The sequence below is a fragment of the Ambystoma mexicanum genome, chromosome 2q (genome assembly GCF_040938575.1).
Source record: "Ambystoma mexicanum isolate Mex_15411 chromosome 2q, UKY_AmexF1_1, whole genome shotgun sequence".
Lineage (NCBI taxonomy): Eukaryota > Metazoa > Chordata > Amphibia > Caudata > Ambystomatidae > Ambystoma > Ambystoma mexicanum.
Window position 1 is genome coordinate 320,723,974 of NC_090924.1, and position 16,020 is coordinate 320,739,993.

General features: G+C 48.6%; 1 protein-coding gene across 1 annotated transcript in view; it reads left to right on the plus strand.

Moving 5' to 3' along the window:
• The window catches only part of TBL3 (transducin beta like 3), a 412,146-nt gene that overhangs the window by 148,831 nt on the left and 247,295 nt on the right, over window positions 1-16,020 (plus strand). The window lies entirely within an intron of this gene.

The window sequence follows — 16,020 nt, forward strand, 5'->3', positions numbered from 1 at the left end:
TTCCCACACAGTGCTGCTGAGTGGACATTTACAGATTATGGGTGGGCCTTGCCCCCTCAGACCTTACCCTGTCCGTGCTTCTGGTATGCTGTGCATATTGCAATTCCTAATGCTGTGTTGATCCAGTGCACCTGTAGTTTGCCTCTTGGCGCTGTAACATCAACTGGACATTTGAAAGTGTGTTGGATGCTATTAAACCAGAGCAGTGGTCTTCAGCCTTTGGTTCTCAAGATGTTTGTGACTACAGCCGTCATCAGCCCTAACCAGCATACTGGAGAGTGAGGGATCATGACTCTTAGTCCAAAACCTCTGGAGAGCCACTGGTTGTAGATTCTTGAATTCGAGTTTGTAATTGTTTAAATCAGATAATCGCTTGCTATAGATCCCTTTTAATCGTAGGTTTACCAGTCGTAAAAGGGCAGTAGCCAATTTCCAAACAGAATATTAAGGATTGTTCTATATTGTTTTAAAATATTCCTTATTGATTGAAGCTTTCACCTTTTTGTTGGGGGTAAGGGGGTCTCCTTCAGCTATGCTTTGGGATTTTTTGAGAACAAACAATGCTGGCAAATGTGTCCTTAAACTGGGTGTTTGAAACAATACATGTGATTGTTTGTAAGAGACCTCAGTGGTGCCTGCCTTGTCTTCCATTTCCATGCCAGCTTTTCAAGGGGATTGGGTCCTCCGACCTATTCCATATCTATGACAGGTAATGTCCACAGCTGTGCTGCTTCGGAAAATCTTTGGCGTCTGCGTCCTGCGTCGATGAGCCGTTCCCGAGGACCTCCTCCGACGGCCGACGTCACCCGATGTGATAAGTAGGACGCACGACGCCCATACCCTCAGTTCCGCTTTTTCAGCGACCGTGTTCGCTTAGTGAAATCTCGGTACGCCTCGACTCGTTGGAGTTGCTGTTTTCTATTCTCCGTTCGTTGAACCTGTTCGGTTGGTTGTGAAGACCTGTTCGTGGCGATGTCTTTCTCATCTTCGACTCCGCGTCCGGGCTTCAAGAACTGCGGGGACTGTGGGTCCAAGATGTCGGTCACGGACTCGCACGATGCCTGCCTCTGGTGCCTCGGGGAGGCCCACGATACGGACGACTGTGTCGACTGCCAGTCGCTCACTGCAAAGGCCTTGCGGGAACGCAAGAAGAAGCTGTCGGTAGGCCGGGTGTCTAAGCCCCGGAAGTCGAGGTCTGCGGGGCTTTCGACCAATGACTCGAGGGGTGACTCTCCGCGTCGTCGTCGGAAGTCCGGTGGGTCTCCTTCCAGGAGTTGGTCTCGCCACTCCTCTGCCTCTTCTAGGCATTCCAGGAAGCGCCGGCATAGGTCGCCTTCTCCGTCCTCTTCGGTTATCCCTCCATGCAAGCGACACCGGAGGAATGGGCTTCCTTCGGGAAGCAGATGCTAGCGATTCTGGAATCGCAGGGCACTGGTCCGTCCGCGCCTCCGAGTGGGGTCGGTCGGCACCGGTCGAGAGACACCGCCCGTATGCCTTCTGGCTCGGGTGGTCGGCACGGCTCGCGGGAGAGCTCCCGCTCGGACAAGGATAGCCGTTCTCGCCATGCCCGTTCCAGGTCCCGGTCCTCGACGAGCTCAAGACCGCGTGATCCTGTGCCGTCTTCGAAGAAGTCACGCCTGTGGCGCCGAGGTCGTCGACGATTTCTCTCGGGGTTCCGTCTTCAAGGGGGTCGTCGACACCGTCGGCGCCCAGGTTGTCGAGAGACACGCTCGGAGCTACGGCTTCGAGGACTGTGTCGACGCCTCCGATGCTGATGGCGCTGCAGCTGTCGTCGATGCTGATTCACTCGATGTCGACGCCTTTTCTGTCGACGCCGGCGCCAACTCGTTCGACGCCCTCGACGCCTTTTCTGTCGGCGCCGGCGCCTTTCGAGGCGGTGGTGTCGGAGGGGCCCCGTGGCACGGGGTTTGCCCCTAGAAAGGCTATGGCTAAGGTCCGGCACTGCTTTGGTCCGCAGAGGTCTTCCTCTCCCCGCCTGGAGTACATTTCAGAGGGTGATGAAGGCTCTGATGGCGGCCTGGTTCCGGTTGCGGTTCCAGATGACCTTATCTCGGGCCATAGCCAGTTTGATGCCTGAGGCAGTCGCTGCATGATGCCAGTGGACTTGACACCTCTCCGGAGGTGGAGTTTTGTCGGCCGGAGCCTGGCACTTATGCCGATTCTTCATATCGGCGCCTTATGTCTCGGGTTACCGAGTACTTGGGTTGGTCAGCTCCCCCAGGGGAGTTCGTTCAGGATGATCTCACGGACATCCTTGATTTCGATCCACCCACTGACCCGGTTTTGCCTTTTAATATGGCTCTGCAGAGAAGGGTGGCGGCGGCTTGGACTGCTCCCGAGAGTCTCCCGGCAGTGGGCAAGTCTTTGTCGCGAAAATACCATCCAGCCAGTAGCAACCCCTGCTACTTGTCTATGCACCCCACCCCGGAGAGTTTGGTGGTGCAGGCGGCTACGGCCCCGGCAAAGCAGGCGTCGTACCCTACCATCCCTCCAGATAGGGACGACAAACGTTTTGACGGCTGGGCGAAGAAAGTGTTTTCTTCGGGGGGTATGGCGCTTCAGGCGGCCAACTCCATATGTGCCTTGTCTCGTTTCACGCACACTCTGTGGAACTGTGTTGCATTAGCGGCTGATCATATTCCCGAAGGGGACGAACGGGATGGTTTTCTTGCTATGGTTCAGGATGGCAAGGATGCGATGTGTGAGGCTGTTCAGTCGGGTTTGGACTTGGCGGATTGTGTCAGCCGGTCCATGGCGGCGAGCACCGTAATGCGCAGGTTTGCGTGGTTGCGGAAATCTGGGTTCGCTCCTGATGTGCAGTCCCGGCTTCTCAACATGCCTTTTGACTGTGAAACCTTTTTGGCAGCAAGGCTGATGAGAGCCTTGAGAGGTTGCAGACCTCCAAAGCTGCAGCGAAATCGTTGGGTGCTGCAGTTCGCCAACCTCCGCCTTTTCGTCCTAGGGGACAGCAATGGAGGGGAGGTTCCTTTCGCTCTTACTCGTCCTTCAGTAATGCGAGAGGACCTAGCAGTCAAAGAGGCCATCGTAAGAGTGCCAGAGGTGGAAACAAAGGTACTCGAGGTGCCAAGGCCGCTCGGGCAGTTGCCTCTTTGCCCTCAGGCAACGCCGCAGCCGCTACCACTCAGTCATGAGGCCAGGTCCCATGGTTCGCCGGTTGGGGGAAGGCTGGCGCAGCATCTTGTAGAGTGGCAAGCCATTACTTCGGATGTGTGGGTTCTGGAGATCATAACCCACGGCTACTGTCTTCCTTTTCGGCAGAGGCCTCACGACAATCTTTACTTTACTTTAATATATTTGTATAGCGGGGCCATGAACCCGAAGGCGTAAGGGCACTACAAAACACATAAAACAGAAAACAAAAGACAGTGTCATGAAGCAAGGCCGAGCGAGAATATCACAGGCAGAAAGGTTGTTTAATAGAACAGATATGTCTTTAGTCTTTTTTTAAAGATTTCTAAAGATTGGATAGATCTTAGTTCCAGCGGCAGAGCATTCCAAGCTCTGGGACCAACAGAGGAAAAAGGCTGAGTTGGTTGCTCTGACAGTATTGCACTTAGGTCTAATGACTCGTTCTTCTTATCTGAACCTAAGTGCTCTTGTGTTGATTCTTATGGGTAATAGTTGTTGTAAATAACCCGGCATTTTCGGAGATCTGCACTTATGGACAATAGTCAGGGTATGAAATAGAACTCTAGCGGCCACAGGCAACCAATGCAGCTCACGTCTCGCTAGTGTAACATGATCTGTGTTTGAGTTTCATAACGGCTCTAATAGCCCCATTTTGACAGATTTGTAGCCTGTTACTTTCAGATTTGTTAATTCCCATAAAAAGGCTTGAGCAGTAGTCTATTTTATCCACCAGGGAACCTCTCTTTGAAGAGTCCGGATCCGCTCCTTGCGCAGGAAATTCAAGCCCTGCTGGAGAAAGGCGCCATAGAACTGGTGCCTGTAGCGGAGAGGAACAAGGGATGGTATTCCCCTTATTTTTTGATTTCAAAGAAAGACGGGGGATTGAGACCCATCATGGACTTGCGCGGTTTGAACAAACTCCTCAGGAAGGACAAGTTCAAGATGGTGACTCTTTCTCAAGTCCTCCAGTCCCTTCAATGTCAGGACTGGTTGGTGTCTCTCGACCTCAAGGATGCTTACTTCCATGTGCCGATCCATCCCAAGCACAAGAAGTACCTGAGGTTCGCGGTTGGCGACTCGCACTTTCAGTTTCGGGTCCTGCCGTTCGGATTGACCTCCGCCCCGAGGGTTTTCACCAAGCTCATGGTGGTGGTGGCAGCGCATCTCAGGAAAGGGGGGGATTCACGTCTACCGCTACCTGGACGATTGGTTGATCAGGGGGAGCTCTCCCGAGCAAGTCCTGGATCATCTGTCCGTCACCTGCCACTCCCTTCACAGGCTGGGCTTCTCCCTCAATTTAAAGAAGTCCCATTTGACACCAACGCAGCAGCTCCAGTACATCGGAGCAGTGCTCGACACGTCCCTGGGGCAGTGTTTTCCTCCTCAGGTGAGGGCTCTTCACATTCAGCAGATGGTGCACAAGTTTCAGTTTGCCCAGAATCGCCCAGCGTCCGAGTTCTTGAGACTGCTCGGCCTCATGGCATCCTGCATTCTTCTGGTGCCAGAGGCTCGTCTGCGGATGAGGTCTTTGCAGTGGGCACTCAAGCTCCAGTGGTCTCAGTCCTCCGGCTGGCTGTCGGACCCTGTTCAGGTGCCGCCCTCGGTAGCCCGGGACCTTCTGTGGTGGGCCGTCGACGGCAATCTGATGAAGGTTGCCCCATTTTGCCTGCCCTGGCCGGAGGTGACGATCGTGACGGAAGCCTCCCTCACGGGATGGGGAGCTCATGCCAACGAGTTGACAGTCAGCGGTCGTTGGTCTCCGTTGGAGTCCAGACTCCATATCAATCTGTTGGAGCTGAGGGCCGTCAGGCTAGCCCTAAAGGCTTTTCTGCCGACTGTGCGCGGGAAGAGTGTCCTGATTCTGAAGGACAACACAGTGGCCATGCACTACCTCAACAAAAGGGGGGGGCAGGGTCACTTCTGCTGTGCAGGGAGGCGATGCAGCTCGAGTTCTGGGCCATCCAGCAGGAAGTTTCGATCTCGGCAGTTCATCTGGCCGGAGATGACAACGAGACGGCGGATGCTCTGAGCAGGCAGAGCACGATCTCTCACGAGTGGGAGCTGTCTTAGGAGATTCTCCTGGAGATCTTCGCCCTTTGGGGGACCCCTCAAGTGGATCGCTTCGCCTCCAGTGTCAACCGGAAGTGCGAAAGGTTTTGCTCGCGGGAATTTCCTCCAAAAGGAGCCTTAGGAGACGCGTTCGTGGTGGAGTGGTCATTCCCACTGCTGTACGCGTTTCCTCCAGTCCCCGTCATCCCGCAAGTGTTGCGGAGGTTATGGAGGTTCGGTTCCCGGATGATCCTCATTGCTCCGGCGTGGGCCCGGAGGACGTGGTACCCGGACCTTCTAGACTTGTCCATCTGCCCTCCACGTCGTCTTCCCTACCGAGACGATCTGCTCTCACGGGAGGGGGGGGTCAGGTTCTCCATCCAGAGGTCAGATCCCTCAATCTTCAAGCTTGGCTTCTGAAAGGTTGAGGTATAAGGATTGGGACCTCCCTGAAGCGTGATGGAGGTGTTGCTCTCGGCCAGGCGGCCGGCAACAAAGTCTCTGTACCGTTGCCGTTGGAGAAAGTTCTGCGACTGGTGCAGAGTTCAGAATGTAGATCCTTTTGAATGGGACATTCCCATGGTTTTGTCTTTTTTGCTTTCTTTGGCCCACAGGGGCTTGCAAGTGGGGGCCATTAAAGGTTACCTGGTGGCGCTGTCCATATTTAAGCGCTTGTCTGAAGAGTGTTCCTATTTTAAAGGAGAGTTCCGGGACTTTTTTTTTATTGTCCCTACGGTTCGGCCATGTGTTTTTAAGCATAACTCGGTAGATCGTGGAAAACTTTCCTATGGACCTTACCCGACTTTTCGTCCATTAACGCACTCGAAATCAGCCGCCATTTTATGATAATCCTATCACTTGCCGCATCGCCCTGGCTCACCTGCTTTTGCGGCACTAAATCAAATCCCCCGCCCCTGAAACAGACTTGATCAAAACATTCATATTCCCCGCCTCTATCCGTGACGTGACTGAGCTGCGTAGGCAAACGCGCCCAGGCGTCTTATACGCGACTCCACACAGAACCAGGAAATCAACACAGATGAGCTCAAACAACACAGCGCGCCACAATTGGGAATATGAAACTGTACTTTTAAATTAAACCGCAAGATTGTAAATTTGGTAAAGTAAATTTATTTGACATCAAATGTTTTGAGAATATTCAGCGATTTGCATTTTTATTTGTTCACATTCCGAAAAGTTCGTTTCGAGGCACACGATGTTCCTTTGCTGTACACAGGGTCTTAGATAAATGAATTTGTATTTGCTCTCGATCCAAAATATTTCGTCTTGAGGCAAGCGATGTTCGTGTGCAGTAGACATGGTGTTGGTTTACGATAAAATAAGCTCTTCGGTCGCACTGATAATCGCATGGCTATTCCAACAACGAGGCACTAGGGCACCACAACGGTCTGTATGTTGCATCTAGCCGTTAGTACCGCGTAAGGGCATACTTGTACTTGGCGATCGTCCCACAAAATGGTCAGGGTGCTAACGTTGTTCACGTGGAGAAGCAACTGGCGGTTAAAAAACCCATCCGCCGGTGTCTGGTACTCGTGACACAGACAATAATGGACGATGTATCTATTTGAAAAACATAAAAAAAGGAAATTAGTCTCACCATCAGATCTTTATTAAAATTATTCATTTTATATATTAGGTCTGGAAATTATTTCATAGCTAGGACAGTGCAACTGGGTTTTATACGTCAAGGGGGGCTGTAGGATACTGAGACAGTCCCCCAGTGCAGGGGTTGACAGGGAGTGCAGGTGGAGAGTGGAAGGGCCCAGGACCGAGATCGCAGACAGTGGACCAGTTGTAGCAGGGGAGAGGGAGAGAGAAAGCAGAAGCAAAGGTTTTGAGGTGCTTCCGTAAAAGTATGATATGATATGATATGGTATTTGTAACGCGCCTATACACAAGTGTTTCAAGGCGCGACGAGGCAGGGAGGGAGGGGAACAAGGGGAAGACAGACAAACGATCCTACTAGGCCAGGTGTCATTCAGATCGCGCAAGTGCAGAGGTAAGGGGAAAAGGAGAAAGTGCAAGGAGAGGAGGTGGGGGGGAAGTGCAGTACAAGGTAAGTAGCGTAATAAAATAATAAATAATAAATAAAAAGGGCCCGCTTGAGGCCAAGGACAAGTCTCGCAGTTCTGTTCTGGATAAGTTGCAGAGGGCGGAGAGTGGAGGCAGGCAGATTAAGATAGAGGCTGTTACAGTAGTCCAGCCTAGAGAGAACCAGGGCTCGGGAGACAGTGAGCTTCTGGGGGAAGGAGAGGAAGGGAAGAATACCTCTGAGGAGGTGCAGCTGGTAGTGTGACTTCTTAGAGACGTCAGATATATGAGGAGAGAAGGAGAGTGTGGAGTCGAAGATGACCCCGAGGTTTTTAGCCTTGCAGGTAGGGGCGGGAAGGGGGCCAAGTAGACGGTTCTCCCCAAGATAGTGCGCGGTACAAAACAACATGCCACATAGAACGAACAAGTACAACTTAACCCGTCTTTAAAGCAACTGTATAGTAATTAAATTGCGGTATAAACTCATCTAAAGAGTTACTTACATTATATTTGCATTTTCCATTGCGTCTGTGCGTAGGGCAGCCCCGAAATACCACTCCTTCTATGCCGACGTTATTTCTTCTAATGAACGAACATGAAATGGCTTTCGTTTCTGAAATTATATTCATTATCGTTTCTTACGTGGTCCAGGCCTGTCAAGGTCAAAATACAATAGAACCTTATTCTGAGTCGTGGGCCATTCTGGCACCCGAGAAAAAATCAAAGCAGCTGACCTTCACTTCGAACGAGCACACATTCCAAGTTAGCTACATTCAGTGTAAGGCATTCTCACAGGACTTGAAATTTACACTCCATCTTTGCATTTTGTCTGCGTGCTTTGCAGCCACACAGAACCATAAATACGGAGAGATTCTATATTTATTGAAAAATGATTTATATTAGAATCACTTTTATTTACACAATACATAGATACACATATTCAATGGGCCTGCGACATGAGGAGACTTGAGAGAACAGACAATCAAATTACAATCATTTAAACCGTGATGTGTATTTCTCAATGAGTTCTTCTTTAGGTGGACATGGAACAGATGCAATGTTGGGTGGCAATGCAGTTGTCCCCTGCACAGGTTCGTTCACAGCTCCATTTATGTGCCTATCTAGGACGTCAACAATAAGTTTCTCAATAAACTCATATTGCATATCCTCAAACACTGGTTTGATCACCCATTGTTTACTTCTTTTAGTGAAGGCCTTATTGTAGCGAAGCGTCCCTAAAGTTCCGGTCGTCCTACTTTGTTGACGGCCAACATTATGGTTATGTGCCAAGACCGCTAAAAGAGTCCGATTTATCATGCCCTCCATGCCAAAATGCAATCGTTTTGGCCTGTACTTTAGGCACATATTGTGGAACACCTCCAAATCTCCTGTGTGGCAGAATTCCGTGAGTCCACTCAAAGCTTTTGTTATAGTTTTATCAAATACAATCTTTTCAATGGCTTTGTGAGTGGGTGATGAAGGAATCAACCACTTCTTCTTCCGTGCCTCCTCTGTGGACAAATGGCCATGTTCACAATTGTGGAAATGTTGGTTCGTGTTCCATCGGTGAACATTTGTACAGTGTGGCATTACTGACCGCCATTTTTCCAGTAGAATTTCCAACGACCCTCCACATGTTTTTGAGCTCCACCAAAGATGGTTGCTGATTGACTTGGACCACTGTGAAATACCTTGCAATTCTTTTTTTTTACCTGCAGCCGACAATTTTTTATTGATTGATTTTGCAAGATGCCAAACGTCAAATTGGTGATTTATATTTTTGTACTGTTCTCTCATTGTCTTGGCAATTGAAACGTGTATGTCCGTGGCTATCAGGTCGATCACCATTCCCCGCGATTGTAGTTCTTGCAATGATGCTACAAAGCCAACTTTCTCCATGGCCACTGAGGATGTACTTTGTGACACCTGCACGACCATCGAACTCACAATTTTCTTACTTTCCATGTCCTGAAAGTGGTAGGTGCAGTACTTGGCTGAAAATCCTGGGCTGTCGCACTGTCCATCACCGGCTAGCCTGAACCGTTTGCCCGCGAATGTACTATCAATAGACATTTTTTCCATTCTCCAAGCTTCGCTAATGGCTGGAAATAGATAATCGGTTTGGTATTTGTAGAACTGAGTTTTCGCAATGAAATGGATTCCCACAAACTGAAAGAACGACTCTAATTTTTTAAAACTTGAACCACTAAAAAGTGCAGCCGCTGCACAAAGTAGATTGCCTGCTGGCAGTTGTCCCAGCATAGGTTGTGCAGACCATGTGAAAGGATGATATTTTGTACAGGTGGCATGTATTTTAAGGTTAGTGCCTCGAATTGCACGAGTCACATTAATCAATGGCTCCCCACATACTTCCCCACCAACCAAATGCCCACATTTCATCCGAATAATAATATCAATCAAACAACTATCGAATACAATGAATTTGGCCTCTTTCCTTATACTGTCACTCTGCATCCCAGCTGGTTCGGCCTGTAACGTTGAGGACATGTCACTCGCATGAAAGGTACAATCTCTGATATCGTCTTCCGCTATGCTGAGTGATATTGATGGTGTTTCATTGTCGTCTACTTCATTCTCTTCCATTGCAACATCTGTTCCTTCTCCGGCGATGGGTGAATAAAACAATTTCTTCAACTTTCTCGCGGTCTTAGTTTTTGCGGGTGTGGATTCTGTGAATTGATCTCCGACTGCATCCGAACTACCAGGAGGACATTCACTATCAATGGCTGGTGGTGGTATAGCTCCGTTGTCAATCACTTCATATTCTTCCCATTGGCACGATGCATCTCCAGTCTCAAGTCCCTGCCAAACGGTTTGACAAGCAACATCTCTCGTTCGCTTCACTGTCTGTGTAGATCTAGTTCGTACACCCACTCGCAACTAGAGGACAGATTAGAAAAGGGATGTTCAGTTTAAACACAACTTACAGTATTGAACTATTAACAGTGAAAAACAACATAATATAGTGCCCAGGACACTAACCTTCTTTTGCTTTCTTTTCTTTGAAACTTTCTTGCCTCGAACTTCAACATCAGGACGCTGTTGCTCCGACTCGTGTGTGCATGTCTCCACTTCCTCTTGCGCTGCAACGACTATATTTTCATGATAAGCACATCCATCACGCACTGACGCTCCATCGACTCCCTGAAACATAGAACTTTCATTATTATGTATAATAATATTGAAAACACAAAATGTACTTGGGGACCAATACCCACGTACATCTCAATAGCAAAACACGAATGAACGCTTTGTGTAGAACATTCAAACGACAATTATTCACGCATTGTTGATCTAGTTAGATGGAACTGTCAAGATCCATACCTCGGGCTCCTCATAGACTTCCATTGATGATATTATTGAAGATGATGCTTCAGTGACTCCCTGAAACACAGTAATTGCATTAGTATGGTTTTCTATTTTGATAAAAAGAACATAAAGTTTGTGCAGGCGTCAACGGCTCATCTAAATAGACCTGCACAAATGATCAGTTGTCTAAAATAAATAATGGATATCTAAATATGATTCGATTTGCTCGATCGTTGGAAGTGTCACCACCCAGAAATCTGCATCAACTACTAGGGGTGATGTTCTTGTAGAAGAAGCTCCGTCATCTCCCTGAAACATAGTACTTGCGTTAATAAAGAAGGAAGTATAGCGGATGTAATCAAGTCATATGATCTCGCTTGATCGAGCTGTCAGTATCCATACCTCGAAATGCATACGAACATCAAGGGACGATGTGACTGCGGTGCACACTTCTGCAAGCTGTTGCGCCGACCCGTAACTGCACGCTCCCCCTTCTTCTTGGACTAATGCTCCATCGACTCCCTGAAACATAGGACTTTCATTAGTAATGAACACAATATTGAAAAAAGAAGACACATAGGAGGGCGACGACAGAAGGACATATCAATGGCTAAAAATGATAGAAACATTGTGTGTAACAATCACGCTACAAGAATGCAAGATCTGATGATCTCCATCGATGGAACTGTCCTGAAACGTACCTCGAGCATCTGAGTGACATCAACGGTAGTCGTCAATACGTTGGACTCCTCAGCATCTCCCTGAAAGACAGTACTTGAATTATTTTGGATAACAATAATTATAACTGAAAGCAAAGACTAGAGGACGAGTACAAGGGTGTACCATTAGGTAAAATAATTACACGATAAATTAAAACTATTGATTTACATGCCTAAAACAAGTCAGTGGCAGAATAGCCAAGTAAGATTACCCGATAGGCGCTTGAAGTGGCTGATGACTGCAATAACGACACGGATGGAGAATCTTCCGCCTTCATATTGAGTGGATACATAAATGGGGAAATTATTGTTAGCTAATGCTACACACTACCGCAAGGCCGAGAGATAAATACGTAAACTTGACTCACCAGTGGAGGGATGTGGACGAATAGAGTGGGAATAGCGGTTGAGAGCAATTTTCGCCTCGCTCGCGGTGTGTTCTTCTTTATTAGCAATGATGTGGAGTACATGTCAGAGGTAAAGTGCCTGCTGCAGATGCGGTATCGATCACCCCTCTTGTCCGCAAAGACTTCTAGGACTCTTCTTTCAAGCTCAGAGGGTGGATATCCGCAATATCGGACCCATTCTCTTATCTGATCTATTGTCTTAGGGAAAACATGCATTATAGTACCTTCAGATTTATTATGGGTCTTCGAAGGACAACCGCCAATGGAACAGGCAGGCATTGTGGAAAGTTCTGAAAAGTAAAGATCAACAATTCTCTATGAATACCATTGTGTTAAAAAATTAAATACATAAAAGGTTCAATGCAAGGTATGTTTTGGTTCTTGGAACTATACACGTTATTCACATGCGGATAAGTATTTGAATAACTTTAAAAAAATACAAAAATAATTTCACTAAACTCAGAACATGTGACTAGTTCCTTGCATGTACTGTCTTGAACGAAAAGAAATTGGACGCAAAATGAGTATGGTACATGGCCTTACCTTGACGAGCAAACAGTTAGATGCAGGGATCAGAGTAGTTTCTTGTCGTAGAACAGGGAGCAGTTCACAGGTTGCAAACTGATGAGTTTGCTCAAAGTGGTCACGGAAGTTCACAGAGACGAAGAGCAGACAACCAGCACCTTCACGGGTTGACTAGCAAAGCGCAAAGAAGTTCTCATTAGAAATATGAAGTGGGTTATAAAGAATTCGAAACGGGTGTGTTTGTGAATGAATGACGTGTATATGTCGTGGCATTATGCGGTTTGCAGGGGGGCGTCCCGCGTGAGGGGAGATGCTTGGCAGGAGACACGGGGTCTGGCGGTAGACATGGGAACAACAACCCATGCTCTATAGACCACTTTGAAGTGTACATGGTCTTTGGCACCTCTTGGCCTTTATCGCTCCCTGACAGCTCCACTTGCCAGCACAAGTACCCCGGTGCGAACTGCCTTTGATAGGGCGGGGGGTGGATTGGGGCGGTGGTCGTGCAGACAAGACACAGGAAGACTCGTGAATGGAGACACACTTATGTGGATTGCAGGGGGCCGTCCAGCGTGAGGGGAGATGCTTGGCAGGAGACACGGGGTCTGGCGGTAGACATGGGAACAACAACCCATGCTCTATAGACCACTTTGAAGTGTACATGGTCTTTGGCACCTCTTGGCCTTTATCGCTCCCTGACAGCTCCACTTGCCAGCACAAGTACCCCGGTGCGAACTGCCTTTGATAGGGCGGGGGGTGGATTGGGGCGGTGGTCGTGCAGACAAGACACAGGAAGACTCGTGAATGGAGACACACTTATGTGGATTGCAGGGGGCCGTCCAGCGTGAGGGGAGATGCTTGGCAGGAGACACGGGGTCTGGCGGTAGACATGGGAACAACAACCCATGCTCTATAGACCACTTTGAAGTGTACATGGTCTTTGGCACCTCTTGGCCTTTATCGCTCCCTGACAGCTCCACTTGCCAGCGCAAGTACCCCGGTGCGGGCGGTGGTCGTGCAGACAAGACTCGTTTGCCGTAGGGCCTCACCAAGGAGAGGCCATCTAACTGCATGTAAGAGGCAGGCTGCAGGATCTAGTACATGGAAGGCAGGGGGGTGAGTTTATAAATACCTCAGCCTCCCAGGAGAATATATGGGTGCAGTTCACCCTGGAGACCCTGAACAAAGTGGTGTGGTAAGTATTTTTGGGGGAGGAGGCAAGGCCGGGAGGCTTGATGCCAACCCGCAAAATAACATATGTATGTCTGCTGCATATGGGTTCAACGGTTATGTGGATTGAAGGTGGCCGGCCAGCGTGAGGGAGGATGCTGGCCGGAGACATGTGGTGTGACAAGACAAGGCACAGGAAGACTATTCAATGGAGACACACTAGATTCATTTAAAAAATCAAAACAACCATTGTTAAAATATATGTTGGGTTTTATTTTAGATCTTAATTTCAATTGAACATAAATAATAAACATTACACATTGTAAAGTTGCGGTTGCAGCACATCCCGGGAAAAGCCGCGGTATTGTCCACTGTCGCTGGGGAAATGTTGTCTAATGGCAAGTACCGCACAGGCAGGTATTACTCTCCGAACGCGGTGTCCGAGCCTCCCGTGAAGCCACCAAGTGAAGCAACGATAGGCCACCAGCCTGTACCACCTGTGAAAATGAAAGATGCAAACTGTATTAAAATGACAACTTTCTTATCACTGTCGATTCAGGTACAAAAATGTCATTCTGCTTTGAAAAAAATTCTATCTAGAAAATGCACAACATGGAACCAATTTACATGCATTCGAATGATATGTAGATGTAGTTTTATATGTGGGAGACGACCATGAAATAGTAGTGGCATCACTGACATCACAACCAGAGTATACTTACTCGTTACTCGGATTACGCGGACGAACAGTGCCGCAAAGTTCGTGCATAAGCACCATCATCATCCTCAACACTGTCCGTGAGAGGCAGGCTTCCCTGAACTCTGGCAGCTCGGTGATGCATTGCGGACTTGGCTCGCCTTCCGAAATGTAGGCCAAGCACCCGGAATTTTCACGGCAGCAGCAGTTCTCCTCCTCAGTTGGCATTAGCTCGCAACGATTGCACGTGCACCAGGTGGAGACGCCGTCCATGCGACATGGTCCAGGCTCTTCATCCGTTGACTGGTCCTCCCAACTGCCGTCCGAATCCCCATCGTTTTCGCGTGCTTGCCTTTCCAGTAGTTCTTCCTCGGTGTACTCGGGCTCGTACATATACGGCATTATTGTAGCCATTGTGTGGTAAAGAAAGTAAAATAATTTATAGCGGTGGTACTGGTATCTGTTCACACGGGCTACAATCAACGAAGGTATTTGACCAGAGCACAGAAACGAGTCACAGAATACTCAAAGTAACACAGCGAGAGTAATGGAATCGAAAATCTGCTGCTGTGTGTTGTGAAACGGTGTGTTTATACTTATTGAGGAAAGAGGCGTCCTGCCGTTTCCATGGCGACACTTCATTAGCTGAGGCGCAGCGATTGTTGACACGAAACGTGCTTTGGCGTTGGGAAATGGGCGGTACGCGTCTGCTGATGTCAGGCTCGGGGGCGGGGGATTTGATTTAGTGCCGCAAAAGCAGGTGAGCCAGGGCGATGCGGCAAGTGATAGGATTATCATAAAATGGCGGCTGATTTCGAGTGCGTTAATGGACGAAAAGTCGGGTAAGGTCCATAGGAAAGTTTTCCACGATCTACCGAGTTATGCTTAAAAACACATGGCCGAACCGTAGGGACAATAAAAAAAAAGTCCCGGAACTCTCCTTTAAGATTCCTTTAATTTCGCAGTTTTTGAAAGGGCTCACTAATGTGTTCCCTCCGTCACCTTTTTTGGTGCCAGGTTGGGATTTGAACCTTGTTCTTAAGTTTCTTATGGGTGCTCCATTTGAGCCTTTACATTCTTGCCCTTTGAGGCTGTTGACTCTGAAAACTGTGTTTTTGGTTGTGGGTACTTCCGCTCGCAGAGTGAGTGAGTTACAGGCACTTTCAGTTAAGCCACCCTTCACTGTGTTTCACAAGGACAGGGTTGTCCTTAGAGTTCGTCCTTCTTTTCTTCCGAAGGTGGTTTCGGATTTTCATTTGAGCCAGAAGGTTGATCTTCCGGCGTTCTATCCTCCTCCACATCCTGGTAAGGAAGAGGAGAGGCTCCATAGGCTTGATCCTCGGAGAGCGTTGAGCTTTTATATTTCGCGCATGTCCCGGGTCAGAGTGGACGATCAACTTTTCATTGGTTACGCTGGGAAGCATTTGGGACAAGCTGTGACGAAACAGACTTTGTCTCGTTGGATTATTTTAGCTATCTCCGAGTGTTACCGCTTGGCGGGTAAGGACACTCCGGCTGGCTTGCGGGCCCATTCTACCAGAGGAGTGGCTGCGTCTACTGCCCTGCAGAGGGGAGTTCCTATTCGTCACATCTGTGATGCAGACACCTGGGCTTCAGTCACTATTCCCTTGATTCCATCAGAGGGCAAGATCTGGCCTTTGGCAAGGCAGTTCTCTATTCCGCAATTTGATTGGCCATGCAAAATTTGCATTCTAAATTCTTTCCCACCTCCCTGCTTGGTACTGCTTTGGGAGTCTGTCATAGATATGGAATACGTCGGAGGACCCAATCCCCTCGAAGAACAAGTTACTTTCTTACCTGGTAACATTCTTTCGATGGGATGGTCCGATGACGTATTCCATATCGCTCCCTCCCTGCCTTCCCCGCTGCAGAATTTCTT